The following is an 18,783-nucleotide window of genomic DNA, read 5'->3' on the forward strand; positions in this document are numbered from 1 at the left end:
CAAATCCCAGGTCGTCTCTTAGACTCCTAGTTCTATAAGAGCAAGGGATGGGCTTGTTCTGCCTCGTAACCAATTTCCAGCACGGACACAGGATAATGTGTAGGCACAGATATCTTCCTTACCACCACAATTCATCTGGCCTTACTCAGTCTCACCATCCTTTTAAAGGACAAATGTATTTTAGGGAGAATAGTGAGATTTGGGACCAAAGATAGTGTTTCTTCAGGTTCTTAACATATTAATTTTGTTAAATAACATTTAATATCCATATTATATGTAAAATATGAGATATATTCTAGTGTGGGTAAGCCCCGAGATTCAACTCTCCTCACTGAAAAATATAAGATAACCAGTGCTTTGTGTATTTCATTCCCTGGACTTTAAAAGAATAAGTTCATTTCTCTTTCTGAGAAGCATTACACAGCGTGCTGCTTCATTCCTCTTGCTTTTGAGCACAAAACAAAAGACATATTGATGATGATTTTTGAGACTTGCTTCTTATTCAGCACATGGGTCTTGGATTGTCCTCGTGACTGTGAGTAGCTGTATTACATTCATTTTTCACTATCTAATATTCTATTGTGTGGAATATACTAGAATTTATGCATTTGCTTTTCCCATCAGTGAACAGTTGGATATTTCAAGCTTTGCTATCATTGTGACTAGGAACATCTTTCCTCTTCTGTGTACCCAAGGATCTCTCTGGGATGCATGCCTTGAACAGAGAGCCATTTGGCATCTTGTAGGCTCAGTTTTAACTTTTAAGATGTTTCCATTCATTTTTCAAAACAACCAAATAACATTATTAATCTTAAAAAAATTTCATTAACCATCAGTTCCGTACAGTTTATTATGATTAGTTACTGACTATAATATTTGCCACACTGACCCATTTAGAAAAAGTGAGTTAAGAAACAAACATTTGTTCTGTGGGGTAGGGAGGGGTTTTGTGATCTGAAATTTTTCTTTTTTTTCCCCCTCCTCTTTAAAGAAGTTAGGTCTAATGCCCAAGGTCTGTGGGAGGAGTATAAGGGAAAGTAAGACCTGCAGTTGGACTTACCACTTATGGAAACACAGTTGGAAAATCAAAGTGTAGGTACTGTGTGTGTGTGTGTGTGTGTGTGTGTGTGTGTGTGTGTGTGTGTGTTGAGGCAGTTTTTATCTGCCAAGCCCAAAGCTTGCTAAATCTTCACACTGACACCAGTCATTCATATTTTCCTCTACCCATTTCTATCTCTCTATCCCACTGCTCCATCATAGGAGAGCCGAAGCACAGCGAGCAAGCTGGATAAGGAAAAGTAGAAGCACTGGCAGAGATAGCATAAGGAAGCACACGTGCCCTTCCATGTCTCAGAGTCTCACAGACCGTGAGCAAATCAAGAGAAGTATTAGCCCGAAACCAGGATCAAAGGTGTCTTTTACAAAGACCTAAACTATTGATTCAAATAGAGGCTATGCTGTTTCAAATAACGACAATGAAGAGCAGTTTGTACTAATCACGACTAACAAGAAAAGTTATAGAACCCACTTCATGTTTCATCCAGGAATAGCGGAACACTCTGATAACAGAGTACACTTAAAGGGATTATGGGAGGCAGGGAATTCTTTGATAACACTACTGAGCTCCATTTATTCGATGTTGGGGTTGATTGTAATAAGATTAGTAATAATAATTTAAAAAACTATATCAAGTACTTTTATTATAATGTTAATGTGTAAACTGTATGGGTATACATATATAAAATCAAGTGTGCTCAAAGAAAACCAACCCAACATAAAAGTTGGACTGGAGAGATGATTCAGTGGTTAGTGCTTGCTACTCATGCAGAGGACCAGAGATTGATTCCCAGCACCTGTGTTATATACGTCTCCCAAACTCCTGTAACTCTAGCTCCAGATGAGCCTACACACTTCCTTGACATCTTTAGTCACATGTGTGCATGCACACACACACACACAAAAATAAAAATAAACTGAATATTTAAAATATAACTGAATTATCACATGCTTTCCCTCGAGGCTACAATCACTATGCAAGAAGGAGTAGAAAGATTGTAGGATCCCGGGGTGAGGGAGGATGTCGAGGAGGCGGTGTTCTCCAGACTCAGCAGGTTTGATACACACATGAGCTTAAAGAGACTGTGACATCGTGCACAAGACCTGAACATGCTCAAGATGGACAAAATCCCAGCACCAAGGAGGGGAAGGGGACACAGATGACACACCTAGGCAAGAGGCTATGCACAAATAATAGCTTCTGGGAGAGGAAGTATCAGTTATCTTCAATAGAATGATACTGGGTGTATTAACCACTTCCCAGAGCAGGCTCCGTGCTCAGGAGTAGATGGCCAACACAAAGTGGACTCCTCTAGTGACTTCTTTTTTTTCCTTTAAGAGAGAGAGAGAGAAAGAATGTGAGTTGGTAGGAAGGTAGGATCTGGGAGGAGTTGGGGAATGGGAAAGAATATGATACAAATATAATGTATGAAATGATCAAAGATCAGATTAAAAATGACCCATTTCATGTTTATGCATGAATGCAGAGCTCCAGATGCCCCTTGTGTCCACCCTCTGGTCATCCTCATGTTCTTTAGCTTTTGCTGATCTGTGAGTGTTGGGTGGGGCTTCCCTGTCTTCATAATATGTAGTCTCATAATGGGTAGTAAGGATGATTCTCCTATCTGTTTTACTTTTCATATTTCTTATGGTTAATTTCCTTTTCATGCCTTTGTCTTTTTTTTCTGTTGAGTTTTATCATTTTCTAAATTGACTTAAAAGAATTATTTCTATGTTTCAGACATGGATTACTTACCAGTTAAACATTCCTCTAATGTTTGTTCCTAGTTGCTCTTTATTTGTTCAACGCTGTCTCTGATTTCTTTTCTTTCTTTTAAACAGAAATCTTCATTTTAAAGTAGTTAAACTTTTTTCAGGGCTGAGGAGATGGTTCAGTTGGTAAAATGCTTGCTATTTTACCTAATAAGACCTAAATTTGATCCACATAAAAAAGAAGTCCACATACAAAAGCTGATCCATGTATTTGTAACCCCAGTGCTGGGGACATTAAGACCCGAAGATGTCTGAGGCTTGCAGGCCAGACAGCTTAGCCTTATTAACGAACCCTAGGACAATTAGAGGGACTGAACCCCCCCCCCAAAAAAAACAAGGTGGCTGGGCATGGTGGTATATTTAATTCCAGTACTGGGGAGGTAGAGACTGTGATACCTGTGAACTCGAGGCTGGCTTATTCTACATAGTATGTTCTAGGACACCCAGGCTACATAGATCATGTCTCAAACAAACAAACAAACCAAACGAAACCCAACCAAAATCAAAACCCAAACTTGAATATGTGTGTGTGTGTGTGTGTGTGTGTGTGTATACATACCCCCCTCAGTTTGCAACATGTTATTTGATTGTATGTTTTCAGGGATGAACATTTGGTATTATGTAACCTATTGGTATACTCTTTTTGGGGGAAGGAAATTTGCCCCATCTCAGCATTCCTTAGTTGCCTGTAGTTCTTTGTGTAAGGTTGAACCACTCCCCCCCACACACTCCTTTTCTTGTTTACCTTTGCAACCTATTGGTGTAGTCTTTGTTAATAAGTTTTTGTAATAACAGCTAATGAAAGCTGTTGGGGCTGAGCAAAATGTTGAGGCCCGGGCTGCCCCACGTTTGGAGGCCACTGTATCCTGGCCCAAGCTGATGCTCTGGTCTGTAGGTCGGGGTTCAGCAAGAGAGAGGGTGAGGACAGACTTGAAGAATGGAGACCAGACGGGGGTGTGATTCAATCCCATTTATTCTTCAGTCTCTCTTCTTCTCTCCAAATCCCAAGTCCTAAGTTCCTAGTCCCTAGTTCCTAGTCCCTAATGCCTCCAAGTCAAGTTACTTCTTCTAAGTTCTCTTCCAAGTGCCTGCTACCTAATGCCTAATTCCTACTCCAAGTTGTACTCCAAGTTGTACTCTCTGAAGTGTCTGATTCTCTCTCATCTGCCTCTGCCTTTTATATGTCTCACTTCTAAGCTATGCCTTTTGGTCACACCTTTAATCATGCCCTTAGGTCTTGTCTCTAAATCTGATCTCTGCACTTCTAAGTCACACTTTTAAGTTACACATCTTTAATCTCACACACCTTTAATCTCACACACCCAAGGTATCTAAACCAAGATTATCAGAGTGTGCTCAGCTGTTGTAGGCTATTGTAATCCAAGTCTCATGTCAGGGTATATGGCTCAAGATGGCTGCAAAGCTGATAGCCGCTTTCTGCTAAAAGTCGGCCCCCAACAGAAAGCAAAGACCATGAATTTAAAAGGTGGGGGGTGTATATGGGAGGGTCTGGAGGAAGGAAAGGGAAGGGGAAAATGATGTAATTATAATCTCAAAAACAATTTAAAAATAAAAAAAGAAGCACTTACCAATGGATTGAAGCTAATACTGCATTCTTATAGCATTTTGTAACAGGAAATTACTATGTAGTATTAAATTAATGATCACAGAATTGATTTACGCCATCAATTCATGTGATGGCCAAACAACTTTCCATTTATCCTTGGAGTGATACTTTGAGTCCCATTGGTGTAAAGGGAGTTATGATATTACAATAAAATCAGTTAAACTACTGAGAAAAAAAGGTGGATGACTCCTGAAGGTAAAGTGCCTAGGATTGACCTCTGACCTCTACCCACTTTACAGATGTGCGTGTGCACTCAGACATGTGCACCTGCAAGGACACATACCTCAACCACCAACACCCAACATGCAAAGTGAAGTAGTTAGTATTTTTTTTTTTTTATGTTCATCTGTGTGTTTTTGCCTAGAATACTTTGGTTTTTAAAAATAGCTTTCCTTGTTGGACCTTGGTCTGCTTTGCCATTGGGCATGGTCACTGGGGAGGTGAAACTCAGGGAACTTGACTGTGCTTATCCTAACTCTGCCGCTGGGCGGGTGCTGAGCTTCAGGGAAACGCCGAGACACAGCTCCGGGGTTGGGCAAACATAGACTGAGATATGAGAAAGCCGAAGCTGAGATTCCTTATCTTCCAGGTGTCTAGTAGCTGCTGGAAAACTGTACAGAGAAGTCAGGAATGAAGTATCGGGGTGCCGGTGATGAGGCTGGGTCTGTTGGGGGGCCATTGGGTTGAGGATGGCATCTAGCCCAGGGCCAGGGCTAGGAGCTTCACCTTAGCTTATTGGCAAAAGCAGCAGCAGTTGTTTTGAGGTGCAGATGGGCCTTCTATGGAAGATATAGACAGTGGCTCTATAGGCGTAGGCCTGCTCCATAATCCCCATGGCAGCTCTGAATGAAAGAGAACAGTTCTTGGTTACAAACTATTTATTGGTTGTTCATCGTGGTAAATGGATGCGTACCTACCTTTAAATACCTTTTGCAAGGAGGAGTGTCTGGGAAGGGAAGCTCATTGGCTAAGCCCTCAGGGCCCCTAGCCACCTCACTAGCATGCAGAACTCTATTTTGGGCCTTTGTGACCACAGTCATGTTTCCTTATGTAGGAAGTGTGGCACACGTTCCATGCCAGGAAGCTGGCAGGGAACAGGAGCCAGCTACTGTCTCAGGTGTGTACCCCGAGTTTCTGGGGACTCAGACTGGCTCTACCCACCATGCTTGCTGGCATGGTTTACCGTCCCACACCTCCATGGTTTCTCCTAGATGTTTTTAACTTTGCCAACCACAGCTCAGTCCTCAGTGAACCTGGAATTAATTTTTACATGTCTCACAGTTCTCAATTTCTCTCCATCCTTTTGTATGAAGCCAGTTGACTCTGGACCATTTCTTGTAAATTCATCTTTTCCCAGTGAAGCTGAAATGCCACCTCTGTGTCAAGGATATGGGTCTATGTAACAAATCTGGAAGCCTGCTTAGGGAAAAATCTTTCTCTCATGCTTCGGAATCTGGGGGAAAGATTGTGGAACCAGTGTCATAAGTCACAAATACCTGGGCCTTTGAGCTCTGACAATCTGTCTGTGTGACGCTTGCTCACGGGGAGAGGGGGTGGGGGAGGGGTGTCTGTACCACCGGGACTATGCCAAACCATCTGTCTGTAATGCCCAGGCTCCCCGTTCAATGTATGAAATGCCAAATCTTTTATAGCCTGAGGCTATACTTCCAATATGCTTATAAGTCTTGAATTCCCTAAGACAGAAGATCCATCTGACACAAATGTTAGAGTTTACCCAAGGACGAGAGAAATAGGAGGGCAGGCTTCTAAACCAGTTGCACTGGATATGACGATCCCAGGAGGGAAGTAGCCTGGTGTCAGAGTGGTTCACAGAGCACAGTGTTTTGTCCTGTCACACAGTAGGAGGAGAAAATGAGGCAGAGGAGAGATGATCTGTGAGATACACTAGTGTTTTCCAATGTCAACCTCTGCTTTTTGACAAACGACCTTTAAGATTCCTCTGGGAAAGGTTGAAAAGACTAAACTCAAAGAGAGATTTGTGTCAGGTATGGGGCAAATCTACTCATCTCTCCCTATGATAGTTGCATGTCAAGCACCTACTGTGTGTTGGTTACTATCCTAGGGGATAAAGGACACAGTATTAAGACAAGCTGCCAACATTCTAATAGGTAGATACAGGCATGAAACCACTGCACAGGGTCACATGAGCAAAGTAATCTTAGATACTAGTGATGCACTTGTCTAGAAGAAAAACCAATGTTGCTCAGGGGACATGCCTTGAGGTAGGATGAAGGGCAGGAAGGTACAGCCCTGGGGAAATCTGAGGAGCTAAGGTTCTAGTTCCAAACCAGTCAGAAAGCAGTCTTATCATTAGATAAATGGGTTCCAGAGGCGACCACTGGGATGATGGGTGAGGAGAAGGAGGAGGCAGTGTGATAGGGGAGGAAAAGGCAGGCAGCTACCAACTATTTAAATGCTGTGCTCTGGAGTGTGGGTTCTAGTTTAAAGCACGGAAGTTACCTAAAGTTTTTAAACAGGGAAGTGAATTACGAGAGCTTAAAATTGGGAAGTGGTTTGTGTCGTTCAAGAAGATAAAACAGTTCTGTGGGGACGTGAGAGACTAAAGCAATCTCCGTCAGCACATGCGACAAAGATCATTGCCTCAACTGTTACCCTATTTGTCAGTCTGTGCATTGATTGGTGTTTTTGATGCTGCAACAAAATAATCGAGAAAATCAATTTAAAAAGAGGAACAGGTTTGTTTGGGCTCCTGGGTTTAGTTCATGGTCAAATGTTCAATCCAAGTTGCTTTGGACCCGTGATAGCACAGCACTCTGGTGATGACTGCATGGTGGGGTAAGATGGCTTACTTTATGGCTGCCAGGAAGCAGAGAACATGGGAGGGGAAGAGGCCAGGGTCCCCATATAGGCTTAAGTCACACCTTCGGTGATCCAACTTCCTTTTATTGGGTCCCACTGCATAAATTTTCCACTACTTCTCCAGGAGAGCCACAGACTGACAGCCAACCCAAGTCTTTAACACATGAGGCTTTGAAAGACATCCAGAGCCCCACAGCACAGCAGCCTGCGACTAAAACCCAGATGCTCTGAACAGTGAACTCTTTGCCAAGAGGGGCTTGGAGTGAAAAGAATGGAGCTTTTCAGGCTTGGGTGGAAGTGGAGCTTGCATGCCGCTGTGTAGTCTATCATATCTGCTTTACAGAGGGTATGTTTTGACCACATAATTTATCAGAGGATTATCCAGCTTTGTGTAGACTCCAGACTGTGGTTTCCTGTGGACTACCGATTACTCTCTTCTGACACCAGTGGTTCTTTCAAGGTCTACCACTTTTCTTTCCTTTTTTTCTATTTTAGCGTTGTGTCTAGGACCTGGTGTATGCTTGGTGCATGATAAGCCAGCATTCTACCATGTGCTAGCTCCTCAGACTTTGGCTTTTTTCTGAGAAGCTGGCCATCATGGTTTTTCATTTTCTCTGGGCCAAAAACATCCAGCAGGCTTCAACCCAGGCCCTTCAAAAGAGCAGCTGGGCTCTGTGGCTGTACTTTCCTTCCTCATTTGGGGAAGCCTGCAGTTTTCTTCCATACTCTTGTGAGTGTCTTATACCCTGCCCCATTTAATACCCTCCAGGGTCTGTGATGCTATCCTCATCCACAACCCAAAGCAACTGGGCAAAGCTTTCTGCCCAGTATTCCTTTCCAGAGCGGCTCACTTCTTCCAGAAGCATCCCACCTCTGCCTGAGCCATAGGATCAAATGCTCTCAGCTGCTCCAGCCAGTTGGACTGCCTTGTTTTGTTACAATGTGCCAAGCCTACTCTTGGACCATCTGTGGTACAGAGGAGCCATGACTGGAAGATGAGAGACTTGAGTCCTCAATGCAGATTCACTGTGTGACCTTGGGCATGCTTGTCCAGATGTTCACTCACGAAACCAAAGGATTGTAGCATGAAGTTTTTTTTTTTTTTAATTGGATATTTTATTTATTTACATTTCAGATGTTATCCCCTTTTCCCATTTTTCCTCCTCCCCCATAAGCCCCCTATCCCATCCCTCCTCCTCCTTTTTTGCTTTTATACCATTTTAATTTTATGCAAGTATTAAGGTCACTTCTAAGTTGAGGAATTAGCAATACAATAGATGCAAATAATCAAGGAACAAGCAAGACAATAAACACAAATAGTCAAAGAACAAGCAAGACAATAACACTGATAGTCAAAGAACAAGCAAAGAAAAGAGTCCGGTGATCACTCCCATGATCACTATTTCTAAGGGCTTATCAGGATGACCAAAATATCTGAGCCTACTTCCCTGGGTGGAACTCACATCTTCTCCCTCTGATGAAGTGATCTGGATACCATTCAAAAACCCATTTTTATAGGTGTAAGAGAGAGACACAGCTCCAGTGGGTTATATGCCACACAGCAGCATATTTGAATGCAACATGTTAATTTGTTTTGCTACTCTTACTCATTTGACACAAATCTTAGAATAAAGCCCTTTCTGCCATCTGTGTATGTGTACATCCAAACCATTTATTAATCAGGCCACTGATTGGTAAGGATTTGCACTTATTTGGCATGTTGGCACCTAAGAAGTAGTACCAGCAAGTGTACTACTGCAGCATGCATCTTTCCCGAGTGATTTCCCCCATGGCTAGCACAGATGCAGGTGACTTCAGTCTGCTCCTGGCATTCTCAATTGTCAGGTTCACAGTTGAGCCTGTAATGTACTGCTTTGAGTTAATAATCCACGCCTGCCTACTTTTAGACAAACATTTTATTTGGAGATAATTTTAGGTTTAGAGATTCCGGTTTGCTACAGCTTCCCTTAACTTCCTGTATACTTTCTCTGGCCATTGTCAGGGTGGAGAATTGGATACAGGCACGATGCTCTTGCCTAAGTGCAGACTTCACTCAGGGGTTATCTTCTAAGAGCATCTTATTATGTCTTAAGAGCCACTCCAGGAGCCATTGGGCACTCTGTTGTCCTGTGTCCTTTATCTCTTCTCATCTGTGATGGTTTTCTTCCCGTCTCTTGTTTGTCAGGACTGTGACCCTGAAAGAGTACTGACGATATATGTAGAGTCTCAGTTTGGGTTTGTCTGGTATTCTCACATGATTAGCATGGATTCCCAAGATGTAGTGATCATAGCCTGCTTGGACCCATTGTGTTCATGTGTAACGATCTTGCCCACTTGTAGCCATGTCAGTGTTTGGAGACCCAGCTCAGTTCCATCAGCATTTCTTTTTGTTGAGCAAGATCCAGGAGCGATGAACGGAGGACCCCCGAACTTGACTGCTCTTGCTTTCATTCACCTAAATGCAGGGAAAGGGGTTGTTGGAAGAGGGCTCTCAATAAGAATCACTGGGGCATGAAGCAGCGTTACCACTGAGAGTGTAAAGCAAAAGAACTGACAAGAGGCAGTTCTTACTAAGTACCTTGGCCAAGGCTCCGTGGGAAATGAACAAATTTTATTTTATGTCACTGAAAAATTGCCAAGAGTTGGGGAAGGATAAATTAGTCATTGTCAATGGGAAGTATTAGTTGAGAATGTCGGAAATGGATAGCAAGCCTGTGACCCAAAGGGCAGCCCAGGTATACATGTGTGTATGTGTCTGCCTATGAGGGTGAGTGTATGCATGTGAACTCTTGTGTTTGTGAGTGTTTGACAGTATGTGAACCTGTGTGTGAGTGTGTGTGTGTGTGTGTGTGTGTGTACTCAAGCACAAGAGAGGGGGGTCAGTGAATTATATCCTGACTTTTGTGTATTTATTGAGTATGTCTCAACTCCCTCTGCTTGTGGAATGAGCCCACAGTCACGGAAAGGAAGAAAGAAGTATTTAGCATCCTTGGGTGAAATATTAAGTGATATGCCTCCATAGGATGGTAAGATCAGGACTAGCAAAATTAGTGAGAGAGATGTGCTGTTCACAGACAGGAAGGCTGGACCTGAAGCTCAAGTCTAGCTTTGGTACAAGGTCGGATTAGTTTGCTGTGTAGATCTGAGGGACTGTAGATTTGAGCATCCCTGCTGCCTGTCTTCCCACTTGCTGCTGAGGTACAGTATATTATACACTAATTAAGGCTGTTAATGATTATGGCAATCTAGTAAGTAATCTACAGTATTATCTTGATCTATCTCTGTCACACTCCCTCCGTCAGGCCATTAAGGTGACAAGCTTCATAGAGCACAGTGTGCCCCTCTGTCAGCCTTCCTGGTGCTTTCCTCTCAGGAAGAGCTGTGAAGTCTCTGGGGCTGAGTCATTTGAGAACACAGCTAAAGGATGAGACTGACTGAGTTCCTCTGTTACCCAGAGATGGGGCCACTCCTGAAGCCTGGGCATAGGGGACGCTTCCCTTGTATTTAACTCCCTGTATTGATGAATATTTGTGTTTCCCTTGGAATTCATGTGCTGAGGTCTTTGGGATGTAATCAGGTAGAAATGAGATTGTGTTATGTATTATTCTCACTGATTTGACAGAAACAACCTAAGGAAGGAAGGGTTTGTCTTGGCTCACAGTTTGGGGGTGCAGCTCATTATGGCGGGAAGGCATGGCGGTGGCCTCAGGAGACATCTGCTCTCACTGTGTCCTTTGTCTGGAAGCAAAGCAGGATGAATGCTGGTTCTTAGCTCATTCTCCTTTTTCTTCAGTCTAGGTCCTCAGCCCACGTGATGGTGCAACACACATTCAGAATAGGTCTTTCTTCAGTTAAGCCTCTCTGGAAATGCCCGCATAGACACACCCACGTATTTGTCTCCTGCTACAAATCCAGTGACGTTGACAATGAAGAGGGATGTATACATGGGTTATAAGGGCTCCCAGATGAGCTTGATATCTCTGGGTGGGAGAAAGAAGAGATACAAGAGCCCTGGTTCTTTCCTGTGAAGATATAGGCAGACATAAGCCTGGGAGAGGACCATCCCTAGGAACTGAAGCTGCCTATACCCTGCCCTTGGACTCTTAGCTTCCTGAAGTTACCCAAGCTATGGGGCTTTGTGATAGCATCACTAGCCATCTAGGATAGTTTGGTAATATTCCTATACTGAAGGGAACACCAACTAAGCATGGAGAAGGTAGGTGTGGATTCTTTTTGAGTCTCCTTAGCAGCAGGTGGGTTTCCACACTTGGTTCTGTAAGTCGAGCCACACAGAGCTCAGAGACCATTCTGCTGTTTTCTAATATTTTATCCAACAGCATCCTCAGGCTCTTGTCTTTTCTGCCCTTGGGTGGTCATACAGTTTTGACAACTGATTTGGGAACCGTAACTATGAGGGAAGTAGGCTTCAGGATTTTTATCAGTCAAGAAGACATAGAACCAACCCTCACTGTTGCTCAGAAGCTGAGGTTGCAAGCCAGAGTAGGGATGTCTTATGACCAGTGATCCTAGTAGAAAGTGTTTTCTCTGCCTCCCAGACATTGATTCGTCATCTTTAATTTTGAATGGGGCATGCATATTGTATATCCTTTCAAACCACAAATCAACTTCCATCTTCTTCTTCATCATCTTCACCATTAAATCTATCATGAAAGAGCTATAGTGGTCAGGGACCATCCATTTCCCTGACATTCATGCTTATAAGAGGATGGGATAACAAATGTCCTACCAGGGCAACATAATGGCCCCCACTGAATGGGGATGTGCCTATGTGGTCACACAGACTCTCTGCTGGGGAAGAAGCAGGAAGCTGAGGAGAACACTACTGCTTAGGCAGTAATGGGAAAAGGCCAGGAGTATATGTTAATCTGGAGGGCTCTGAGACAAGCAGATAGCAGACTTTCATTAGCTGCAGGCCATTATGTGCTCTAGTCTCAGCCTGGCCATGTCTGTGGACTGTGCTTGGGGCTGAGAGGCTCAGCAAGCTGGAGGGAGTGTTTCATGCACGAGGCAGTACTAGCATCCATTTCTTAAGTGCTGTGAACACATTTCTTAAATGTGTTACCCAGATATGACTACTGCTTCTGCCTTACCACAGGGGATGACTAAAGGACCAGGGAGGAGGAATTATACTGCTGAGATTGATTTGGCTCTAGAGTCTGAGGCTCCCTTCTCTGGTTTACAGGTTTTCATACACTTTGGGGTGAAAAAATCACAATGAGAAATGTATTCTTATCTCAGGGCATACTCTCTAAACCAGTGATTCTCAACCTTCCTAGCCATTGCCAGCTCCCCCACCCCCCACTCCCACCAACATATGTATTGCATTGCTACTACATAACTATAATTTTGCTACTGTTATGAATAGTAATGTGAATAAATGATATGCAGGATGATCTTAGGCAACCCCTGTGAAAGTGTTGTTCAATCCCAAAGGGGTCATGACCCACAGGTTAATAACCACTGATCTACATTCATTTGAAATGATTTTATAAACTAATACATGCCCTTATCCAAAGATGGCACATCCTGGTTTTTAAAAATCCCTTCTTCTTTTTCAAAGACGAGTGAACCCACTACATTGGTCATACAACTTACTGATGGATAGTGAGCCCTCTGGTTGTAGGTCTTTCTTTCTGATGTCTGGGAATATTATTTTAATCACACATGCGTATGTACATGCATGCACAAACACACACAGACACACAGACACACACACACACACACACACACACACACACACACACACACACACACCACTTCTTAGAAAGATGTGTAAATACTGGACTGTCCAGAAAAGAGAAGTCCCTCAGCTTGACTGTATTAAACTCAGGCTTATAGTAACGATATTTGTGGGGAGGTAGGGGTCAGCCAGTCTGGCTGCTATAATCAAGGCGCCCTTTTGGTGTATATAGCATGTATTAGGTGCTGTGTGAAAGAATTCTGATATTGCATGTTGAGGTTCCTGCTCTTGAGGAGTTGACGAGTTTTTTTGGAGCCAGGTTCCCACTATGTGAAATGTCAGGAGAGGGAACCCGAAAGGGGCACAGAAAGAGCACCTGCATTTGTTCACATATCTGTTTCTGAAAGCAGAGGCAGAGCCCCAGATGAGTTACCCTCACTCAGGAGACATCTTTCTTCTCTATTCTGCTACTCCTTTCCTCCCCTTTCCCCTCTCTTCCCCCTCCTCTTCTTTCTCCTCCTCCCCATTTCATTTGCTTTTTCTGAGGGATAGCACACCTACAGTAGTCAAGCCTTAAAACATTTCAATGGGCAGGACATCAAAATTCTCCTTTCCTATCCCTGGCCATGCAGTGCTCCACTCTGGAGTAGTCAGCTTGTCTAGTTCCTGGTATAGATAGTCTATTAGATATAAATGTAAATAATTTCTCCTTAATTTTTTTTAGTTAGTGACTGGTTAATTCTTATTTCTTTTATAATTTCATACACAAATGCTACATTTGCACCATTCCCTCCTCTTTCTACCTCACACTCATCTCAGGTACCCCCATTCCCCACACGCTCTCTCAAATTCATGCCGTCTCCTTTAGGATCGCGTGTGGGTGTGTGTAAATGTAGCCTGCTCGGTCCATTTGGTGTTGCTCATATGCATATGTATTTAGGAATGGCCACTTGGAAATGGATCACCTTTTGGAGTTCATCCCTAGAGAAACTTCTTCTCCCTCTCCCAGCAGTCGTTCATTTCCTGTATTGATAAGATTTCCTGGGTACAGCTCTCCTGTCATATGAAGAAGAGGCTGTCTCATAGCAGATAACCTGGTCCTTTGGTTCTTACAGTTTTCTGCCCCCTCTTCCATGTGGTTCTCTGAGCCTTAAGTATAATACCCATTGTATCACATTATGTTCACCATTTTACATCTAGCACTGTCCATTACCTGACACTGTATCTCAGAGATCACTACACATCACTAGAACTTAATGGCCCTTCCTCATAACTGTCTACAACAGCAGGTCTCAACCCGTGGGTCGAGACCCCGCTTTGGGAGTCAAATGACCTTTTCACAGAGGTAGTATATCAGATATCCTGCGTGCTAGATATTTACATTACAAGTCACAACAGTAGCAAAGTTACAGTTATGAAGTGGCAATGAAAATAATTTTATGGTTGGGGGGGGTCTCTACAACACGAGGAACTGTATTAAAGGGTCACCACATTAGGAAGGTTTAGAGCCACTGGCCTAAAACTTCTTGTTTGGGAGCACCAAAGTTTATCTTACCAGTCTCTTACTGGTTAAACGTATAGGTTATCTGTAGCCATTTGCTTGTGAAAGAAATGATGTCTTTACACTTTGTTATATGTGTAAGCATGGGCCTAGGTGGGACCAATCATGCCCCAACCTGCATCCTGCCGTATTCAGACTCCCTCCTTATTAGCTTCATTTCTTCATCTTTATCCTTCCCACCTCCAGTCCTCCATGCAGGTTGTTCTTCCCTTTGGAATTCTCTTCCATGGCCACTTCCAGACCCCTCTTCCTGTTCTCAGTTCAAAAGTTCTTTCTCAGAGAAGCCTTCATCCTCCTAGCATGCTGGGTACTTGTAGTTACTTCCTAAGATGCGGGTGGCCCCAAAGCCCTTATAAGCTTAGAATTTTAATAATTCCACTTTACATTATGTAAATAATTTATACAATGAAATTCGGAGAAGACTTGATCATAATTTATTGTGTTTAATTACAGAAATGTTGGCTTTCAACATCTCTGACTTCATTTTAGATACATTTGGATATAGCCATTCCACATTGCGAAGGGATTATTACATAGAAAATTAAAGGGAGAAATTGCAACAAGTGAATCATTAAAAATTGTTTTGAAATCTTGAGAAAACTTCTTCTTTGTTGCATTTTGAAAATTGTGCAGCTGTTTCATAAAAATAAGTTTATTAAACCAAACGGTGGTGTACTACGGCTAGTTCAAATAAACGTATTTTGCCATAGTTTATCTGATGCTCACATTCTCTTGTCCACAGTGAGATTTTTCTGAGGTTGATGGTGTATCTCACTATAAATTCTGTCTTGCAGCATGGGCTGAACAGTGATCATGACTGCTGGTACCCATTGTCTGAGGAACCATAGGTCCTGGTTGTTTGAGTTAATATCTCTAGTTGAATTAGGTGTGTGATTGACAATGCATATAAGAGGTTGAGTTTATATTTAATATACCTTCAAAATGATGTCAGTCCAATTTGCCCCTGAAATAGAAATGTTTATGTGCAACGGATACAGACTAGGAGAGCATTGTTTGATGTTAGCAAGTGAAGCAGATTTTAGCATTTAAAAGGCAACCTTACTTCAATATTTTATTGCAAAGTAACAGGGTGGTTATGAAGTGAATTTGTTCCCCTAAAGTTTCTGTATTGAAAATCTAACCCCGAGAGTGACTGTTTTTGAAGTTCAAACCTTTAACGAGGTCATTAAGGTTAAATGAAGTTATGTGGATAGGCCAGAATCTAATAAGACTGATGTCTTTATTAGAACAGGAAGAGACACCAGAGTTGTGTGTCACAGAGGAGAGGACAGATAAGGTCACTGCAGGTTAGCAGTCACCTACAAGGCAAGGACAGAGTCCTTGGGAGAAATCAAACCAGGCCTTATTTCAACCATCATCTTCCAGACCTGTTAACTACTAAAGTCACTGTGCTGCAGTGCTATTTTGGTACAACAGCCTAAGCAGGCTAATATTAGAGCCCAAGAAAGAAAGAAACACTCACAAGTGGATGAAACCTAGGGGATGTTTTGTTGCTGACATTAGTGTAAAGCAATTGTCTATGTGGGTATGTATGGGAAGATGAACATTCATCTTCAGTGACAGGTGCCAAGCGCTGGCAAGGAAGCCTTGGAGACCATCATGGGATACTTTTAGAGTTGCTGCCTCTCCTGTCATCCATCTGAAATGCCATCCTCAAGTCCAAGTTGGAAAGGGACTGAGCAGACTTGGACTCTAAAATACTAGGAAACACGTCATCTACTTACTTTGCTTTTATTTTCTTCCTGCACAGCCCTGCATAAGATTATCAAGAAGGCATCTATCTTAAGATTCCTTAAGAAACAAAACAAAGATGAACAGAAAAAAAATTCAGTAAGTCTGAAACTAACAACTAAAGTCTGAGTCTAGTGTAGTGACAAATATTGTATTTAGCTAATAGTTTTCAAGGTGGTACAGAGATAATAGTTGCAAAATAGTGATGGTCTTGGTTTTATAAAATAGGAGGTATTAGTCAGCCCAAGCTCCCGTAAAACAATTAGGTCATACAAAAAGCAGGCACTTTTTTCCCCCATACACTTGGAGGATAGAAATCTATACCAGGATGCTAGAAAATTTGGTTCCTGGTGAGCCCACTCTCCCTGGCTTTCCTCTGTGTCCACCCAAGATTCAGGTTCTTTGTATATGCAGCAGAGAGCTTACTGAATTAAGAGTCTGCTCCTGTGTCCTAACCTTAGCTAATATCTTCAAAGACTGTCTCCAAATATACAGGGTAGAGGCAAAGGCTTTAATATATGAATTCTGGGGGATGCAGTTTAGTTTATAATCTCTTGTAACTTTTATTGATTTTGAGTCTCTCCTACCAACTGAAGGATTCTGAAGAGTATGACATTTTTGCTTGTTAGTTTCATGATGGCCAGGGATACTTTGGTCACTGGTATAGTTTAGATCTTAAATATCCACCAGAGGTCTACATGTTAAGATTTCTTCCCCTGGATAGAATTATAAGACCATCTAACATGGAGTCCAGTAAGAAGTCTTTAGGGCACACTCATTAATAGTGTGCTTCTGAAGCAGACTGTGGGAATGTGGTATCTTCCCTGGCTTTTGTTCTTTGTCTTGAGATGTAAGCAGTTTTACTCAACCATGTTCTCCTACCATGATGTGCTTGCTGTTTTTGCACATGGCTAAAAGCAGTGAAATCACCTGGTCATGGAGCACAACCTCAAAACTCTGAGGCAATGTGACTTCTTTTCTCTTTGTAAGATACTTATCTCAGATACTTTGTTAAAGTGAGAGAAATCTGACCAATACAAAGTTCTACCCCACCTACTGTGTGATCTAGCATACGGTAGATGCTACATGCTATGTATTGACTCATTGACATCTGTTTGTAAGATAATTACCTCAGATAGTTTGTTATAGTGACAGGAATCTGGCAAATACATCGTTATAACCCATCTACTGTGTGTCTTAGTTAGGGTTTCCATTGCTGTGAAGAGACACCATAGCGAAGGCAACTCTTATAAAGGACAGCATTTAATTTGGGCTGGCTTACAGCTTCAGAGGTTCAATCCATTATGGTTGAGGCAGGAAGCATGGCAGTGTCTAGGTAGGAATGGTGCTGGAGGAGCCAAGAGTTCTAGATCTTGTTCTGAAGGCAAACAGAAGACTGGCTCCCACGTGTCTAGGTGGAGGGTCTCAAAGGCCACTCCTCCAACAAGGCCACACCTCCTAACAGTGCTATGGGCTAAACATATTCAAACCACCACACTGTGTCACCTAACATACACTTGATGCCCCATGCTGAGTATTGGTTCATTGGCATCTCTGTGTATCCTCTCCAATAACAGAACAGTTTTTGATTTGTGAAACAACACTAAAGATGGGATCTTCCATGTAAATCTCTGACACTTGTGTCAAAATACCAAATTCTTGAGAGGCTGATGGCAAGAGGATTGCCAAAAGTTTGAGGCCAATGGCTACCATCTAGGGCTACTGCATAGCAAGGCTCTGTTTCAAAGAAACAAAACCAAAAAGCAAGAAACAAAACAAAACAGCAAAGCCCCATACCGAGATGTTTGAGGGCACAGCTTCCTTGAAGGGGAGATATATGTTGGAGTATGGTGTGAAGCCTTCTTCCGCGTCCCGCCTCCCGTATCCTGTGTGTTCATTCGTCTGTGTCACCCCCAATCCTTTATGAAATGAAAGTTGAGGGTTGAGTTAGGTGTTCCTGAGGAATAGCAAGTCATTGCATATCTGATGTCGGCTGCATTTCCAGAAGAGAATGCATCACAGAGAGCTGCTGGCCTCAGTCTCTGCTCTGCTCCAAGTGGACGTTCCTATTGGAGTGCAGTGTGGAAAACATGTGGGGTGACATCATGTTAAATCAGAGCCTCTTAAAGCCGTGGATGATGCCAGAAGGACTTGCTGCTGCTCCCTGAGCCTCACATGGTCTTACCAAGAAGCCTAATTGCATGGGGACTTTCAGATATTTGCCTAGCAATGGTGGGGCAGAGGTGAGGGTATGGGACAGCAGCTGGGCTGTGAATCTTTGATGTGGCCTCTGTATTCCAGACTCCTAGGAAGCCCGTTCCAGAGGTGCCACAACCAACATACTAGTCTTTATGGAGTCTCCCAATCCATGCAGTTAGCAATCCAGGCTGTGAATCTCAGCTCCCTTCCTTAGCACATCTTCCTGCCTCTAACTCTCCTTTTCTTCTTTACCAAATGGCCAAGGCAGGCCTC

The sequence above is a fragment of the Arvicanthis niloticus genome, chromosome 15 (genome assembly GCF_011762505.2).
Source record: "Arvicanthis niloticus isolate mArvNil1 chromosome 15, mArvNil1.pat.X, whole genome shotgun sequence".
Lineage (NCBI taxonomy): Eukaryota > Metazoa > Chordata > Mammalia > Rodentia > Muridae > Arvicanthis > Arvicanthis niloticus.